Source organism: Lissotriton helveticus, chromosome 1_1 (genome assembly GCF_964261635.1).
Source record: "Lissotriton helveticus chromosome 1_1, aLisHel1.1, whole genome shotgun sequence".
Taxonomy (NCBI): Eukaryota; Metazoa; Chordata; class Amphibia; order Caudata; family Salamandridae; genus Lissotriton; species Lissotriton helveticus.
This window is the reverse complement of record NC_136057.1, coordinates 1,063,179,916-1,063,198,999: the sequence shown is the minus strand read 5'-3', so window position 1 is coordinate 1,063,198,999 and position 19,084 is coordinate 1,063,179,916. Positions and strand designations below refer to the sequence as shown.

Genomic DNA, 19,084 nt, shown 5'->3' with positions numbered 1-19,084 from the left:
GAAAAACAACAGGTTTTTTAACAAAAATCAGGGCTTTAATAAAAGATGTAAATGACATCACGACTCGATAATTGCGATTACATGGGACAACGTATCCCCAGAAAGCTCGTTTTTATCACAAATCACTCGAAATATGATGTATGAAAGCACACTATAGCATCCAGTACGTGAAATAGTTGCAACACGAGGTGGACACATGTGATAATACTCACTAATGTTTATTTTACAGGCAGACTCGAAACATTACAGTACTGGTTGGGAGATAAGTATTCTATTTACCATAAGAAAAAGAGTGGCTCTCACAAGAGAGCTCACACATTCTTTCAAACAACTCCTTTGATAAAATAAACTTGAATGTTGACAGGCTATCCAGGGCTGGTGGTATCTGTTCACAAGGTAGAAGATAACCTTCCTGGACAGCTTCCACTCGGTGTGGAAAAGTTGATGGAATTGCAGAAGCAAAAAGCATCCCGCTGCACCATTTTTGTGCAAAGCTGACACATTTGTAAAGACAAATGCTGACATGGAAGTCTGATCCCCCAAGAGTATCTTTATGCACAGCCTCTGAGTCTTGCAACCAATGAACACATTGATTACAGGACATAGGACCCACCTTCTAGCGGTACTGCGCTTTGAAAAGTAAGAAGAACACTGCGAGAAGTAGCTGGTAAAATGGTTTAAAAATTGTCCCAGGTTGCCCTGGATATTGCGCCTTTTTAAGCCTCCTGGTTTGAAGGCCAGTGGGATTTCAGGGTGATATATGTATTGTTATATGTGGATTATGTTTGTTTTGATAGAAGGAGCTAAATTATAATTTTTACGCCACCACCTTCTAGACCTTTTGCCCTAAAATCCACATGTTTAACTGGTTGTTCTAAAGAAAAGTCCATTAAAAATTCAAATAATTTAAGATCAGGGCAGTTCAGAGAAGCATTATTCCCCTGCTGTAGCAAATCACTATTGAGCTTTAAGAAAACTATGTGTAGTATGCCAGGAGTAGTGTATCAGGGGTGCCAAAGGTCCCGGGGCAACTATGGAAAAGTGGACCCTAGACTACTGTTTCGGAACTAAAATACAGCAATAATGAGTGCTCTTGTCAGGCGTCTGGGCCTTGAGTAATTTATATATCTATGAGTTTTCTTCCACCCTTTTAAATGATTTTGAGGCTAGTTCAGCTTTCTGCCCTCCATGTTTCCTTCTCTCTGTCGCAGCTCTCATTTGGGGGTTTTCCTACTACCTGTGCTAATATTTTGCCATGCCCCCTTCAGTAACTCTTCTGTCAACCTTTTAATTTTACTCACATGCAAACTCTTTTCTTTCCTCTTGCTGTTACATTATTTTTTTTAAAAGAGTAAGTGATAACACTTACCTGCCAAGGTTGCACGTTAGGCAGGCTAGAACATTCATATCTATTAGTGTCACAGGAGAGAAGGTTGTGAATCGCGTGGGCAAACACATTTACAGCTTTGTAACATAACATAACATAACAGGTGTACTTGTAAAGCGCACTATTAGCCGAAGGTGTCCTGGCGCTGAATAACAGATGTTTATTGTTACCCAACTCGATGGTACTCATTTTATCGACCTCAAGTGTTTCAAGGAAAGCCAGGCAAATGCCGCTTTGAGAAAATTATTTCTTTATTTCTTGGATATCATGCATGCCATATTCCGAAATGAATGATGGGAGCGGTGAACGCTTATAAGCAATATCGGAACAGAATATGCATAATGGGAAATTGAATAAGGGGACCAGCAAGCACTTATAAACAATAGTGGAACAGAGTGTGCCTGATATCCTAAATAGTGGTTCTTCCACCAGCTCCCCCATGCTGCTGGGCTGCTTGCTTCTTTTCCTGGTTGGCCCATGACAATACTCTGTGCCCAGTGGTATTGTTGGCTTTCCGTCGTTTTCCTCTCTGCCTTACTTGCATTTAGTTGAAGTCCTGCCCAATTGGGCTTATCTGGGTTTAGTCGGTTTCCAAGGGCGAGGTCTCCATCTCTGGTGCCTGGTAGGGAGGCAGCGTTTCAGAATCCGTGGGTGAGGCTTTGTTCCACAGGGAGGTCACTGGGTTGTCTTTTGCAGATTTAGGGAAGATTAGGGTGCAACATGGTGGCCAACCATGCCCCACCTGATATAAGAATAGCAGATTGGTCAGGTGCCTCTATACTGCCCCTCCACAGGTTAGATGAGCAGTTCAATATCTGGGGGTGTGACTGCCAGTGCAGCCCAGCATGAGTTGCATGCTAGGAGAAGGCGTCATCGGCGAAGGGGTGTGGAGATCAACGGCGGGGGCACTTAATAGAGGTGGAGGCCCAACAGAGGCTCAGATCTCACTGGGCCAGGTTGCTATAGCAGAAGCGAGTAGCTTGACCCCACATGTGGATGTTTTCTTCATTTCAACAAAGCAGGGATTGTGGGGTGCTTGCCTCACGGTAACTCGCTCACCAACCAGAGGCAGGTCCCTGACATCTGCCGCCGCTTCCATCACCTTGCAGATGGCCAAGTGATGTCCGTAATGAAGCGGGATCCAGATCCACCTCCGCCAGCCTCAAGATGCAGAATAGCATGCAGAAAGGTAAAGAAAAGGGGGCAGATGGCTCCTATTGTAGCAGTGAAAGAGATAGTCACTTCATACCCTGGTGGCGGCGAGGCCAAACAAGCAGTGTCACGGTGACCACCCATCAGGACAAGCATAGGTGGTGTCCGGGGAGTAGGTGTCCAGGGGCAAGCCCTGATGGTGTGGGCCCCATGTCTGCATTGTTGCTCTACTCACCCAGACCTCCTGCAGTAGTCAAGGGCCAGGAGCTCCAGGAGATGGCTCTCCCTGCCAGCTACATGCCCTGGAGGCTCCCACCCAACCTGGGTATGTCGCATTCACCTCTGGAAAAACCAACGATGTGTGGGGCAGGTCCAGTCCACCAGCGCCGATGCAGCAGAGTGAATGCAGGCTGGAATGGGCTGTGTGCCACAGCCACCTCCTTATAAGGTTCCCTGCTGGCAAGTCCACATCAGGGGAGGCGCAAGGATGACCACTGGTGCCCCAGAGCACAGCCGCCAGGCACAGTAGATGGGCCTGTTATCAGCCAGAGGGGCTGTGATCCATGTTGGCAAGTTTCAATCTTGCCCCTCCTGCAGCAAGTGGGCTGCGCAGTCTCTCCAGAGTGACAACTCACTCTCCTTGGTCCTCACCCGACAGCGGAGAAAGCAGAAATGCAGCTGGAGCACGCCGCTGAATCAGGGCCACGTGGACCCTTCAAGCTACACTGAGAGGATGGAGGCCCCTGACCTGAGCATCCGGCGAATCAACCATCACAGGAGCACCCATTGCATTCTCTATCAATCACAGTTGAGACTCACCGGCTCCATACCTCAGGGCAAACTCAGCTGGCCACAGTCTGCGTCCCATGCCACCTCTGTAAAGCCCTCTGGTTTCCACATGAGTCAACTGCAAGGTGATACAGGCCACCACGATTGGGCTTATGGAAGCGTCCTTTCTCTGGGCCAGGTTGCAGGGGATATTGAGGTTGAGCTCCCCAGCTGTAGGCGTTACAGATCCCTAGGCATCCGTAGTCTTACACCCGATTTATGCAGGACTGGACTCTCCACCATCACTGCAGAGCGTGGAGAGGGCTGGGGAAGGTGACAACGGAGTACACTGTGGTCCACGCCTGGCCTCTGCTCCATTAAGGCCAGAGCAGGAAAGCCAAATGACGCCCCCTCACAGTTGAAGGAGTGGTTAACTAATACTCCGTTGTCTGCTGTTAGCCTCATTGGTGGCCCCAGTGCTATTGATGGTGCTGGAAGGCCCACAGGGAACCAGAAAGCAGGCAAAGCATGTCCTGCTCCATTCCTGACTAGGCCATGCCCCCCCTTAATAACATTTTTATATATGGAAATATGGAAATGGAACAGGGCAGAGAAAAGGGAAGGAAACCTATGGAATCAGTACCAGAGAAATATATTAATAGATAAGTTACCTCTAAACAGTAGTAACTGAAGATCATCCAAAAATAAAAGTAAATATAGTTCAAACCAATTACAATAAGAAACTGAATGTCAAAGGGGAGATAAGGATAATGTATTAACAAAATATTTATTGGGTGTTTTGAATTCTCTCAAATAGCACCATTCGTATTTAAACTTTATTTTCATGCTAATATCTAGAAAGGTCATAAGAGGTAACCAAAATAACTAGCTGTTACTCTTATAACCGTTAGATAATGTAAAATCGCTGTCCAACCTATGGTGAGAACAGACGTTATTCCACCAAGTTTCATATGAAATGGCAAAGGAACATTTCCAATTGAAAGTAATCTGTTGAAAAGCAACATCAGGTAATGAATCAAACAAATTATTTTTAGAAAACACAGAATAATCATCAACATCAATCAAGCTCCCAAGAAAGAGAGAAACAATTTTAAAGTGATAATGAGTATGAGCAAGTGTGTTAATTTGATGTCAAGACCATTGCCAAAAGAAAAGAGTGTGAGGGCACCAAAACAACATATATATATATTAAGTTACTAGTAGGAGAATCGCTAGCCACACTTTTACCACTGTTTCCTTGGGAGAATTTAGCCAAAAAGGAAGGAGTAATGTATAATATGTTAGAAATAAAGAATAGAGTTTGTTTTGTGTTAGCTGCTTTGTATGTTCTATAAAGTTTCTCCCAAATTTTATCCCAAAGAGTAGTTGGTTATATAGAGCCCAACTCTGCTTCCGACAGTAGTTCTCCTTTAGAATTTTCTCCTAAAGAAAGTACAGGCAAAAGGCATTTATAAATCTGAAATGCTTTTCGAGTGGAAGTTAAAAAATCTAGCATGCTTTTATCAGATGAAGCAGAAGAGGATCTATCTTCCAAAGAAAGAAATACAACTAATTATATACTCACTAAAAAGGTAAAGTGGGATAGGAAGACATTTGGACAGTTGAAGGATTTCTGAAATTAGGAGAATGAAAGTGGTTCATCATCCTTAAAAACATCTGCAACCCACATTATGCCTCTGTTCCTCCAGGACCTCCAGGAGAGGGATTTATTTTTATGTTTGCTCAATGTTTTGTGCCACAGAGGGGAACATAAGAACTCACTCAATAAGTGACATTAGGGCAAGAGCATGGTTTTAATAAACAACATGTATGTTTAAAAAGCGAAGAGGTTGTCAAATAAGAAGATGGAGAAAAAAAGATAACCTCCTGTGGTGTAAAGGGGAGAATCAATGACCTCACCAGGATAAAAATAGGGTGTTCTAAGAGTGTAATCAAGATTCTCTTTATTCAGGCATTCTTTGAACTTAATATTCACTGTTTCAGAAATATCTTTAGTGAACCAGAAACCTAGCTATTCGATCTTACAGGAGCTCCAAAGAAACTGGAAGGACACAAAAGAAGATTTAGGACAGTACTTATTATGTGGAAGAATCTCAGACTTGTTAGGATAATTTTTATATCCAAAAACTGATGAGAAGGATTATCTTTCAGTGGGAAGAGAAGACATAGTACTATCTGGATTTGAGATGAAAAAAAGAATATAATCCGCATATGCAGCATGTTTCAAATGTTTATCCCCAAAACATAATCCTAAAATTGAGGAATTATGGCAAATACGAGAAAGAAAAGGTCCCACTGACAAAATGAATACTATTGGTGATGAATGACAACCTTGACATACTCCGGTGTGAAGTAAAATAGACAGAAGTTTGTCAATTAACAAGTACTGAGGCTCTGGGGGACATGCAGTAAGGAAATCAATTACATGAATTGAGGACTGAAACCATGCCCCCTTATAGAATGGATTACGAAATCCTAATTAATCAAAGTCTTTCTCTGCGTCGATTGTTATTGCGACCAAATTTACTTAGCACGTTAAAGAACAAACGGGCAGTATCAGAAGGTAAACGTCCCTTTATAAATCCTGCATGCTCCATACCGAAGAGATTTGGTAAAAGAGGATCAAGTCTCAAACCTAATACTTTAGCAAAAATCTTGTAATCAATATTTACCGGGAGATAGGATGAATATTTTGACATAACTTGTGGTCTTTATCCTCTTTTGGAATAAGGCAAATAGTATCTTCGTGAAATGTATTGGTTTTCATGCCAGAAGTAGAAAAGCAATGAAATGCCTGTAACATTTTGTGTAATAATATATCGGAAAAGTGACAAAAAATGTAATTGTAAATCCATCAGGACCTGGGGACTTACCCTTTTTGAGAAGATAGAGTGCATTATATACCTCTTGCAAAGAGATTTAGGTTTCTAAAGCAGAAACATCAATTTGGTTAATTTCTGGTTTAGGTATAGATTGTAAATAAGATGTAGTAGATGAGTCCTGGGAAATGAGTTTTGGTGAATAAAGATCAGTATAAAATGTCATAAATACTTGCAAAATATCAGCATATCTAAATAATGTATACCCTACAACATTGCATATAGAGGTGATACGAGAGCATTGTTTCCTGACTGTGAGATAATCAACCAAAAACTTCCCAACTTTATTGTTCCCACCATAAAATCTAGTACTGCTCTTGAGTAAGATAGAAGAAGCTTGGGCCATAGATATCTTATTAAATAGAAATTTGGCATTTAGTAATTGTTTTAGGTTATCTTCAGTTTTAGAGGCATAATATTGATATTCTCATTTTTAATGGAGGATAAGAACTCTTTGTGTTGTTATTCTTATGCCTTTTGTTTCTGGGAAACATAGTTAGGATAAACCCCCTAGCAGTTGCCTGAAAAGTATCCCACAAGAGGTGCGGGACACTTCAAAAGTTTAATTAACCTTAAAAAAGTCAGCAGTAAATGAGAGAAATGAAGAAGAAAAATGGACATCTTGAAGAAGAGAGTTATTAAATCTCCATATCTTGGGGTTATTAGTAGGGGGGATATAATTCAAATCAGTTATCAATAAGGGGGATGCAAAAGTACCATAGGACCAATGGTAGTAGAAGTGAGGCATTGTGATAAAGGTTTGCTCAAAATCATATAAGCAAGCCTGGAGAGTGAGCCATGGGTAGGAGAGTAAAAAGTTTAGTTTCCGGAGGTAGGATGACATAACCTCCTGGAGTCTAGTAAAGCTCCTTGTTAGATTGTAGAACAAAATTGTTTATGCATTTTATTTGGTACAAATCTCACAGAGGATTTCCTGTCTAGGAATGAGCCTATAACCTGATTGCAATCTTTCCCTAAAATAAAGTAAGAATCATCAAGGTATTGTTTTTGGACAGCAGGCCAAATATTATAATCAACATCAGTAAGATCATAAATATTATAAGACATTTATTGGAAATTTGTTGATAAGAAAGCAAACTACAATCCATCTGCCTTCATTATCTGATTCATGTGATAATAGTTAAATCAAGGTGTCTGTTACAAAAAATGACAACCCCATTTTTCTTATTTACTGATGGATACACAAACACTGACCCCACTAAACCGTTTTGAAATGGTAGAATGTCACTTGATATGAGGTGAGATTCCTATACTAGAACAATATCCAAATTATACTTAGCAAGATGGGATAGAACTCTCTGCCGTTTGATGGGATTTATAAACCCTTTACAATTCCCTGAAAATACTCTGAATTATACTGGGAGACATAAATCTAGAAACATAGAACGATCATCAAAATACGTTGAATAAAGAAAAAGAATAATGAATCCATCTGGAAGATAAGATGTAGACAACGAAAACTTTATGAGGAGGAGGTCACATGAGGGAATAGGAGAAAAGGACGGAAAGAAAAAAGCAAGATAGGGAAGATAGCATAACACAAAATAGACAGTACATAATGAACAAGTGATGACTTTGAAAAAAATACCTGGGAATGTCGACTTAAAATAAATGTGGATAATGACAACACACAACTAAGACAGCACCTCAAGGAGGTGGAAGGGCCAGCACCAGAGCAGAATGATAAAAATTGTAAAAGATTGATGCCCGTAACGATGTTCAATTTCAGTAGCAATGGAAACAAAAAAAAAGCATGGACATAGAAAGCTTGACTTGGTTAAATATATAAATACAAAGACATTAAAAGCAAAGACATCAAACAGAAGGTAGATAATATAATATAACCCATTAGCCGAGGGAATATCTCGACAAAAACGGGAATTATTCCATCCAAATAAATCATCCATTCACAGGTCCGGCAGAATCCATTTAACCAGTAGTGTTAGATTGGAGGAAGTTCTTAAGCTTCACAGGATATTCATAGGTTGTAAGAGGGGACCCAGGAGAGCCGTGTGCGAGCCGGTCTCTCCCTGGGCATGTTCGCGCAAGGTGACTGGCCACACAGGTGCTGATTGAATTAGCGCGAGGGACAGAGGCTATAAGTAGGGCTTGCGTAGGGCGGGAAGGGGAGATACCGGCGGGAGACGGGCGGCAGAGTTTGTTTTGCTTGCCCGACGGCGTAGTGAAGGCGGCGTCTGCCTGCTTGGCCCTGCAGGCAGATGAGAACGTTGGTGACGACTTGTCCGATGCGGTGGCGTCAGTGGCCACCCCCGCGTTTCCAGGTGCCCGGCGACGTCCCGTAAGTCTCCTTCCGGGAGCCGAGTGTGTGTCTAAGACGGGCGGGGGAGGTCTTGGGGTGGGCCGCGGGGTCGAGGGGCGGCCCTGGTGGGGGGGGGCTGTTCCTCACTTGGTGCTGTTTTTTGGTGGGAGGGGTAAGAGGGCTCTTCGCGCCCGGGTGGTGGGCCGGTCTGTTGATTTGCGGAGGGCTTCTGTGGCCTCATGGGCACAGAAGGTGTATAATTTTATTATTTATGCTTTTTTGTGTGGTGCGAACTCTACTCGAAGGTGTCAGAGCGCTTCGCAATGGGACAGAGCTGATGCATGAGAACATTACAAGTGAACAAAGTATACAGCAAACTTTACATTACATGAGGCACGCCTGACAGTAGTGGGGCCAACAAATACAAGAGGTAGCAAACGGTGCATTTGGGAGGGAAAAGTGACATGTGTGCAGGTTCCTAAAGTGTACGAAAGTGACGTGTGCATGTTACACACGAGGCCCACACAGGTATGGATAATATTGCAATCCATGGCAGCCTCTCAAACCACAAGTTGGCAAGTTGAGTTTTTTCTTTACTGGACCCGGCCCAATTTTTTACGTTTGCAGGGCGGCTTTCTATGGTGATTCCTGCCACTTTGGGCTCACAGTCAGGTAGCCCCTGATGTGCCCAGGGTGGCTGCGGTGGCTGGGGCTGTGGAGCAGCCCACTTTCTGGTGGACGTGGGGGTGCATGTAGTTGAGGCCCTGTTGGAAAGCACAGCCTGTGGTGGCGCAGCAAATTTGGAACTTGGGTCAGTGGCTCCTGGGGATGCTTTGCAGCTGCCCCTTTCCCACAAGACATTACTGATTATATGTCACCCGGGCATGGTTGTGGGTGCTGGTACCAGAGGACCTAGGATGACATTGCGGCGGGTACTGGCGTGGGCCCTCAGGGGTGGGGTGGTGGGGCGTTGGCTCAGCAGATGGTCCCGGCTTCCTAAGGTAGTTATTGGGTATGGGTGGGCCTTTGTTCTGATTCGGGGCTTGTTTTGGATAGTGCAGGGTGGGATGTGGGGTTTTTGGTCCGGCGCAGTCTGCCATGAGCTGCTGCACATGCAGGATTTCACCTACAGTGAATGAGTCATCGGCTGGCAAGTGGAAGTTGCGGATTGAACACGCTGCGGTTAGGTCTGGGGTGGGAGGGGCACAGGAAAAGGATCTGGAGCGGATTTCTTTTCTGCAATGGGCGCCGGAGTGGATCATAATGATATTCAATGGCATTTTTATGTTGGTGGAGTTGGTGATGGGGAGATGCCAGTGGCAATGGGGATTATTTTGAACATGGTGATGGCATAACGTTGGATATCATTTTATGAGGGTGGTGTTGGAGATGGCAAGTTGCCTGGTAACAGTGGGGGAATAATTTGGAAATGATGATGCATTCATTCTGGATTTTGATGATGAGGACCTGGAGGAGGGTGACTTACGTGCTGGGGATGTTGGACAGGTTGCAGTGCAACAGAAATTAGGGGGTTTGGGACAACCCATTTCTCTTAGTATTTTGCAAGTGTCTGGTGTGGATCACGCAAAAGTCAGAGCTCCCTTGGCCGTCCAGTCTCAGCGGATGGACCCTGCGGTGTTTCAACAATGGCAGTTGCCAAAAGGTAAGACGGGTTGGTGGTCTGTTTGGCACCAGGGGAAGGGGATTGTGCCTAAGCGGACCAGGTCTATTGGAATTGGTGAGGGGTTGTTTGGGGAGCAAGTTGCTGATAAGACGCTGCCGGCGCGGCAAGTTTATTGGGAGGACCAGGTATATTAGAGTTGGTGATGAAATGCTTGGGGAGCAAGTTGCTGACAAGACGCTGCCGGTGCGGCAAGCTCCGGAGAAGGACAGCCTATCTCCCACAGCATCGGGTGCGCCTTCCTGGAGCGGTCAGGGCAGTTCTGTCCATATGGTTACCTTTTCTGCAAGATTTATGGAGTGTCTTTGTTTTTGCGGATGAAGACACGGTCTGGCACGTAATGATCTACAAAGATGCTTCTGGGTTAAAGGTTTTGGCATATTCTGGGAGGGGCGATGGTGTGCGGCACGTTGGCCTGTGCAGTGGAGGAGTCAGGGCCGCACTATTGCTTTTTGGAGTTCTTTCCCCTGCTGGGTCCCTTTAGGTCTGGGGTGAGGAATTCCGCTACAGGTCTGTGTTATTCCATATGGAGAACCTGGCGGTGTTTGCACTGATCAACAGGCAGAACGCAAAAGAGTTGCGTGTGCGGAAGTTACTGCATGCTTTCATGTTGAGGTGTTTACAGCTGACTATTGTTTTCAAAGAGAGACATATCCCAAGAGCTACTAATTGTATAGCAGACGCTTTGTCTAGTTTTCAGTGGAGGGATTTCCGCAGGCTGGCTCCTGGGGCAGAGCTCAACAGACTCAGATCCCACAGTACGTAGGGGCTTGGGAAACTGAGGATTGTCCAATTGGTTGAGAATTCGGTTGCTGCAGCTACGAGTCGGAGTTATCTGCATGCATGGCAGGAATTTTTGAGCTTTGGTAATGAGTTTCCTTTTTAGGGGGGTTGCCTGGGGAGCAGTTTTTTGTTGAGTTTTGTTTTGCACCTTATTGATAAGGGCTTTTCGCATACCACAATAGCTGGTAAACTGGCTGGTATTTCTTTTTCTGGGCAGCTGCGACGGGGGAGGGATCCGGTAGGGGGGGGATTTTGGTTTGAAAGGTGTTGAACTGTTTGGGTAGGCAAAAGGCTGGTTCTAAACGGTTGCGGCAGCCAGTGAAGTTTGCATTGCTTCAGAAGATGTTAGTTATGTTGTCCTCTCATTCCGATGACTTTGAGTGTGCCAAATTTCGTTTGTGTTTTTTATGGTTATTTTTGGGGCATTTCTGGGCTTCTGAGCTCTTGGGATTGCGAGCCACGGTCGGCATTACTAGGGCTGATGTCTTGTGGAGGGTGATCGGTTGAGACTTTGGCTGCGGGCTTCCAAGACTGATCATTTGAGAAGGGGCAAATTAGTTTTCTGGGGGACGAGTGGATTGGATTTCTGTTGCTCAGTTCGGGAGTGGGAGGTTTTTAAGGTTTCTTCATTTTTCGTGCCTGGTGTTGTTTTTCTGTCCTGTTGACGGGAGTCAAATGACTATTGCCCAGTTGTTGCCTGTTTTGCGGTAGGTTTTGTTGGCCGTAGGGGAGAATCCTTTGGACTTTGGGACGCATTCCTTTCGTATTGGGGCAGCGACGGAGGCTGCCCGTTGGAGCGGGATTGGTCACAGATACGCAGACTTGGGAGGTGACGTTCGAAATGCTGCGGAATGTATTTTAGTAAATAGTTCAAATTTCTTTCTCTTCTTGTTACTACATGTTTTCTGCCTAGGTCCTTTGCACAGGATGGTACACAGTAAACGGACAATTTGGATTGTGGGACACTCCTTCGTCGAATGGGCCGCGGTTTATGCTGAGCGGCAGATTTGGGGGAGATCACTGGGTCTCAACAGTTGTACACATGAGGTTTTCTGGCATGGTAAAGGGGGAATGCGTTGGGGGGGATTGTTTCCTTTTTTGTCTGTACTTTGTGAGGGAGGAGAGGGTCCGCCAGACTTGCTAGTAATTCACCTGGGTGAAAACGATCTGGTATCCTTATCTGGTCTGATTATGATAAAAATTGAAGAAGATGGATCTGGAAGTCATCAAAGAAGCCTGGGCGAGCACCATGGTGATCTGGACGGAATTTGTGCCACGTCTACTCTGGAATGGAGCTCGGAATCACACAGCTATGGACAGAGCGAGGAGGAAACTGAACCGATCTATGAGAATGTTTTGTAAGGACATGAGTATTTACAGTTTGGCTCATCCTCATTTGCAAGTTTCTGCACGGCACTTGTTTCGTGAGTATGGGGTTCACCCTTCCCAGTTGGGTCAGTCCTTTTATTTATTAGAATTACGTGATTTGATTGCCAATGTTTTAGATGTTCAGTTGTGGTGTTTTAAGAGTCAGGTTTAATTTGCTTTTCAGGTGGGGCAGGAAAACTCTAAAGGTTTTCCTGGTTGGGGGGTTTTTAGTGGGGGGTGGGCAACCTGGAGCGGGTTGGTCCATCCTCAAAGGGCAGGTAAAGGAAAGGAGGGGGTAGTTACAAGAGTTAGTTGCCTTTGGTTTGTTAGGGTTAACTTGGTGGGGGTTTACTCTTTAGTAAGGATGCTCAGTGAGCTGAAAGAATTTGGGTTTAATAAATAAATAAATAAATGAAATATGTTGTTAATATGTTTTGTTTCACACCTGTCTTAATAAAGTGGCCTTTCTTGCTTACTAAGAAGTTGTGGACTGTGAGTTCTTGCGCGATGTTGTTTTCATATATATCATTGAAAGAGTAAGGTTGAAATAGACAATACCTAGCTCCTAAGGAGCAGAGCACAGGTTGGAGGCCGAAAAATTCCTTACATGCAGTAAGATTAGAAACATCTTGAGTAATACATATATTTTTCCATGACTAATGTAACTATTTTTGGACTTAAGGGCTCAATGTACTTTCAAGAGGTCGATAAATTCCAAAAAGAAAATAATGGTACTGCTGGGTTTAACTGAAGATAATGTGGAGGATGGACATTGCCCCAGCCCGAGAGCTCAATGAATGTGTAATGATGTAATTGGTGGCACATCTTAGAACTGTGGAAGCCAAGAAATGAAATAGGAAATAATGTCCTGCCCCTAAAGTCCCTTCAGCAGGTCGTGAATATGTAGATTTTTGTGCCTATTTCTATTTTCTATATCTTCTGTGTGACGCTCTTAAAGAACAATCTTCTTCTCCAGGGAGCCTATTTTACTCGCTTTGTCATGGATATCACTTAGTCTCTGTTCAACAGAAGACACCCTGGCTTCCATCATCGATCATTTGTCATCTAGGTTTTGAATATGTTTATTGGTCTCTGCAACAAAAGGTCTCAATGCACACAATCCTCAAGTAAAAGTTCCAAAGAGATAGGAGAGGATGGCTTTCCTGGTGAGGGAGGATCCTCTTTAAGCCTTTTGCTCGCAGAAGAAATGCTGGAAGGTTTCAAATTAGACGAATGAGATGTAGAGGGTCTCGGAATGGCAGAGTGCACAATTTCGCTTGGGATGTGCAAAGCCATCTCTGAGGAACAAGCTGTTGACGGTTTCAAAGAGACCGATTTGGAAACAGAAAGTTTCATAGATAATTTCAGCTTCCTAGACCCACCCATATATAGATGCCACCACTAATAATCCTTGTCAAATTAAAGTAAGAGCACAGCCAGGGAGAGGGTAAAAACCGGGAGACAAGATAGAAGTTTCACTAAACCACTGGAACATTAATTGTTATGAGGCTGCCATCTATTTTCTACAATTTAGTAAAGGCACAGAGTTGGTAACCAAGGAGCAACCAATTTATTACCTCAGCAGTTAAGGGAAACCATGGAGAAATCTGCATAAAATGGCTGCCTCTCCTCTCACAGAGCACTAGAGCAGGTGGCATTGCCGTGAAAAACATGCTTGCGGGAGGCCAAAAGACATTAGAAAGGGTGAAATCCTCGCCTCCAATCGTCCCTTAAAAGAAGGCCTCTCATTATGCATTTAAAGGAAGCCTCGCTGACTACGGGCGTGGAATGAGCCCTTGATGCGGCACGGAGCTCTGTGGTCAGGCGGCCATCTTCTTTGACACTGAAGCCACGCCCCCTACTTAGATCTCAGCATGAATGCGGATGAGCAGTCTATGGTGTAGGATGAATCTAGGCACATTATAATGCAATTACTTCAGTTGTACTAAAGATATGACGGACTAGCCAAAGTTGTGTGATAACACAATCCTTTAATAGTATATAAACCTACCTAAATGTATTTACTTATATAAATACTAGGATAAAAAAAACAGAAAAAAAATCTGTATGTAACACAATATTCAATGAATACAATGATAAAACAATGTAGTAAAGAAAACCAGGGCCCATGGCTATACAATCTACATGGGGTTAGAGAAATATTGATTGTGCCAAAGCTTGGACCAGAGTTTGAATATTTCTGAAGATCAAAACACACCTGGAACATACCCCCGCGTGTGTGCGCATGCCCATCATGCTACGCAACCGCATTTTGCACTTTGTCTTAGAACACCGGCAACAATGAGAGGCAGGATCACCGACACTTTCAAAGGCCTCGGGTGGTGTTATCGAGGCAGGACTCGCAGGAGAAAAAAGGCTGAAGACTACACATTTCAGCCATAAAGAAATACATGCCTCGCAGTTGGTGCCGTAAGTCACACCGAATGCAACATTAAAAGGATGGAAATCCCGGCAGGCTCTAGGGGGCAATTGGCTACTTATATAAACGTACCCAGTGCTACGAAGGAGAAATACAATACAATATAAAATCAGCCTATTGAGTTCAGTGTTGGAAATGCACTCCCTTTTATCTAGAATGTGACCCTCATCTCTTCCGTGCAGATAGATTCACATCCCCAGTTATCGAAAATATGCAACTTTCCACCATAGGTTTTTTTTCTTCCTGCTACTGATTTTCCTCCAACCCTTACAAGGTGGCTATATATGCTTTGACCACTTTATAAGAAGCTGAAATGCTTTATGCTACTCCTCCACTCCGAGCCTCTCCAGTGACTCACGTGAATGGTGTTAGTTGTAGGCAACAGTGTCAGCTCATCTGCTCCTCCTTGCTACTATTATTGGCTCTCTTCGTGTTGCTCCACGGTTAAGGCGCTTTACAGTTAACTAACTCATCTGAGTTACAATGCAATAACAAGTTACTAATTGGGGCAAGCATTGGCTATTAACAGAAGAAATAGTTACCGTTACCGAACTCATGTGTAACAAGCGCTGCACAATATGAAACTGTTTTCAGCTGTTTGAATGATGGACGAAAATGTAAGAATGTAGGTCAATAAGAGCGGAAGATGTCGGTTTACTCGGAGCTAAAAAAAACATTCTTGTCACTATACAGTCTATGAACGGCCTCAGTCCGTCAGAAGCGGAAATAGTCCTCCTCTCAGTGGCGTAATAAAAGCCCCCGCGGTTGGGGGAGGGTTAGGTAGAGTCCTAGGTTCCCCTCGGCACTGTACGCGGGAGGCGGGGGGCCCTAACCTGAGAGCTCCTGACTGGGTCTGTCTGGAGTGTGAGGGAGGAGGGGTGGGGAGGGGGCTGCATGTTTTTTGCAGGGTGGCCCTCTCACATCATTACGCCAATGCTTCCACCAGTCAGAAGCCGAAATCTCTCTGTTACCTTTGCAGGTGGCGCTTCCTCGCGCCTCCAAGAAAGGAGATCCAGGGCCTTGCAGGGCTGCAGCTCAGACATCCAGGTGACGGTGGCTCAACCGTCCGTTACCGCAGTGTAGGCCACCCACCCTTCCGGCCCATAAAACAATCGACAGTTTCCTCTCTTTGGTAGTCTGAAAGTGAAACTTACACGTGTGAGAGGTTGGACTTCGCGCCCATCTTTACACCTGGAGCTTGGTGCCGCGCCTTGCACTATAGAGATAACAAGGCTTAATTCACGGAATGGCACCAACAGTGCCCTTGCTTGTTTCACAGGACACAAGCAATTCAAGGACAAAGAAGCCAACTTCTGACCTCCTGATAGACAAGATTCCTGGTTCCTCTAGTGAATTCAAGGAAACACCTAGAAAGTGAAAGCCTTTTAAAAGAAGTTCGATTCAAATCAATCAGTGTGGTGAAGGTGAAGCTAACGAAAGGAAGTAGCCAACGTTGTGAACGTTAGTCGTGTATTTGGGTGTTTGCGCAGCCAAGTGGGTGAGATGGAGTTGAGCGTTTGGGATAATGTGGGTATATAGTGAATAGGTATTGCAAGCAGTGAGGCCAGTTTCCTCAAAGTAAACAATGTAATAAATATTTTAAAATAAAATTGGTCCTATTTCAAAACAGAAAAATGAGGCATTTATCATTAGTGTTTTGATTTTGTTGGTGAATAAAGTTGTGTTTTAAATATTCATTGTCACTGTTCTGAGACACGAGGTTGAAGCTAAGAATAGGAAAGGGTAGGGTGTTTAAGCATTAACACTGGTGTGTTATTTAACAAAGAGTCTGGGTGCATGGTGGCCTATGTGGGAAATGGTTTTATGATCTTGCTCGACAGCGCAGCTGTATCCAGATAATGATGTGAGCATCACTAGAGAGGGGGTTTGCCTCTGCTCACATGTTGGGAGCCATGAGTACGTCTTGATTGGGAAGAAGTTGTGTGCCTTCATAAAAAAGAAACCACAGTGCTTATCCTTCACACAGCTGTGATTATTGTGTTTATTTATCCAGCTGCCTGAGGCTGAGCTTTCAGGGGCACACATGGCATTGTAATGCCATTAAAGTGTCTTAGATAACGGTAATTTATGATGTTTATCTCTGGTAGTAACATAGATTGAAGGATCGAGGCAGTCATTAACCTACATAGATTTTGGGTTCGGCTAAAATGTACATTCATAAGCCAGACCTATTGGCATTGCCAATGCGTCTTAAGTATTGTTTGTATGGCTGAAAATGGTCTTCCCCACGTCACGGCAAGTGTGAGCTTGCAAGTGTTTAAGAAATATGTGAAATTCAGTGGCGGCTCGCCGTGGGAGTGTTGCGGGGCGGTGAAGCGGGGCAGGTCGGGGGAGGTATAGGTTGGGGAGGTAGTGGAGTCCGTCATACAATGGACAGGAGTAAGGTAAGTAATTAAATAAATAAAACAATTTACCTTACATGCACTGCATCGCCGAGTTGGCGATGCTACCATTTGTCTAGGGTATTTCCCAGTGCCTAATTTGTGCCGGTGGTTTCTGGTGCTCAGCATCAGCAATTATTTCACAGGACCGGGTCAATGTTATTTTTCTCCCCTTGGCGATAGGCCTAGTATTTATTAAGCATAGATGTGCCTGTCTTTTGTTGTCTACCTGGTGGGCCTTCGCAGGATGACCCTCCCTGGTCCAGGCTTGTTGAATGTACATCACGTTGGTGATGTCAGCGGAGCACGCATGCCTATCACAAAAGAACATATGGTTTCTATTGGATGGTCATGGCTGAGGGTGGGCTCGTGGCAGAGCTGGATTGAGGCAGACTGGCAGAGTTTGGGACAGGCTTTTCGGAATGTAGTGGAGGCTCAGATTAAAGGTGCATAGCATGCTTTTTAATCAGCTCGCACAGAACTGAGAACAGTTGCAGATGTCTGTAGTTCTGCATTTGACGTGCTTGTGCCCAGTTTTTTCACATGCTGCTCCAGAATGTTGCTGGTACCCACTTAATGCTCGCCTCTCCCATTGCTAACCTTTTGAACTTTTCATGTTTAGCTCCCCACACCTGACCTAGAAGTAGAGGTCTTTTTGTTTTCACTGAACCTGTTGGGTCTTCCAGGTGCAGTGTTGAAGCATTTTGGAAGCCTGAGCTGAAAATAAAGTTTTACATCTTAAACAGATTGACAGGTGCTGACCAGATGATTTAGGGATCACTTTGGGCTTGTTTCCCAATTGCTTTTCCAGGTTTTGGACATGTTGTAATCTCTGCAGCCCTGGGCTAGTGGTCTCATCGGCAGCCACAGGAGAGAGTGTAATCACCATTTCTATTTATGAGCACCTCACAGTAAGTGGAGTTATTCCTTTTGAGGTCTGCGTGCTGGTGCAACTGGAGCAGGAAGCATCATGAACAAGCACAGCATGCAGAAGAGTCAGGGCAGTAGCTTCTAATGGTGCAGCAGGTGCATTGACACCAGGACCCAGGAGTATTAGGCCCCCCTGATCACAATCATATAGCTTTCTTTTACTACTTATCCGGGATCTGGGGCGGGGGCTGGAGAGCGGTCCTGCTATGCCAATGCGTAGAGTACATAAAGGCAGACGCAGCGCTTGGAAGTCACTTGTAGCTGCTACTCCTTGGACACTTTTCCAATACTCTGTCCAATTTCCATGGCTCAATGTATGGGATAAAACATTAGACAACGATAGGTATTATCACTTCTACTTTATGAGGAATAAGAACTGTAAATCATGTGTGTTGTTTTACCATGCAATAGATACTTTGGCACCAAGGCCAGGGGTGTGAGGGCAGTATTTAATTTGAGGTAGTGGTTAAACAGCACATATCTGTGGGGACCTGAACTTATTTTTTCCCATCAGTTATTTACCGACAGCAAGAAAGGGAAAAAATCAGAGATTGGAAAGACAAAGATAGAGATAGACAGCAAAACCTTCTCAAAGGGAGAAAGCAGGGGCATTCAAGAATAAGATAAGGGGCAGGTAGTGTCTGATAGTGGATTAAAAAAGACACAAGGTGGATTTGGACTACCAGCCTGGGAATTTGACGCACCAACGTTTAATTGCAGAATCCTCGGGCTTCTGAGCTGAGTTTTGGGCACTGGCACCCTTTCTTTTACAAATCAAGCACTGGGTGTGAGACTGCTGCGGGCACATATATCAAACCCATCGGTTCGGTTTAAAGAGGGAATACAACTTTAAAGGGAAAGACACTGGAACCCCCAACTGTTTTTACAAGGTCACTGGTATTTAAGTACCTCACGCTCCTGAAAATTGAGTTCCTTTGCTAACGAACCACGGATAACCAAAAGCTTTTAGAACAACTTGCTACAAAGCTAAA

The 19,084-nt window shown here is 44.3% G+C and overlaps 1 protein-coding gene across 2 annotated transcripts in view; it reads right to left on the bottom strand.

The window, feature by feature from the left end:
- The window catches only part of LOC144820907 (natterin-3-like), a 71,511-nt gene extending 55,566 nt beyond the window's left edge, over window positions 1–15,945 (bottom strand). The window contains exons 1-2 of one of the 2 annotated variants that reach the window (XM_078677966.1): window positions 15,732–15,923; window positions 6,202–6,328 (exon numbers count right to left, since the gene is read on the bottom strand). The gene's annotated coding sequence lies outside the window, so the exon portion shown is untranslated. Of the gene's footprint in view, window positions 1–6,201; window positions 6,329–15,731 lie in introns of both variants that reach the window. The other variant, XM_078677965.1, reaches the window with a different exon arrangement.
- Between the last annotated feature and the right edge of the window lie 3,139 nt (window positions 15,946–19,084).